Below are 491 nucleotides of genomic sequence, written 5' to 3'. Positions count from 1 at the left end.
TCAACACTTCAAAATACAAAATCTCTGGAAAATAAAATGTTATGTATGTTGTTTTGAAACACATTGGAATATAAGCACTTTTATCAAATCTTCATTGGTAAGATCATGTAAGTTCTTCTTAAATCCATGGAAACTCAACAGTTTGTAAGGTAGGTGAGTTAGCTCAGCAGGTTAGAGCACCATGCTGGTAATGCTGAGGTCATCGGTTCAAACCCCGTATGGGGCAATTCATGTCTAAGGTCTTTCAGACAATCAACACTTCAAAATAAAGGGTTCAAAAATAAAATCAACAATTCAAAATAAATAAGGTTTCAAAAATAAAATCAACACTTTACAATTAAAAAATGGTTCAAAAATAAAATCTACAATAAATAAGGTTTCAAAAATAAAATCAACACTTTACAATTAAAAAAGGTTCAAAAATAAAATCTACAATAAATAAGGTTTCAAAAATAAAATCAACACTTTACAATTAAAAATGGTTCAAAAAT

The sequence above is a fragment of the Poecilia formosa genome, unplaced genomic scaffold (assembly GCF_000485575.1).
Source record: "Poecilia formosa unplaced genomic scaffold, Poecilia_formosa-5.1.2 Scaffold391, whole genome shotgun sequence".
In the NCBI taxonomy this organism is placed as follows: Eukaryota; Metazoa; Chordata; class Actinopteri; order Cyprinodontiformes; family Poeciliidae; genus Poecilia; species Poecilia formosa.
Note: the sequence above shows the minus strand (reverse complement) of the source record.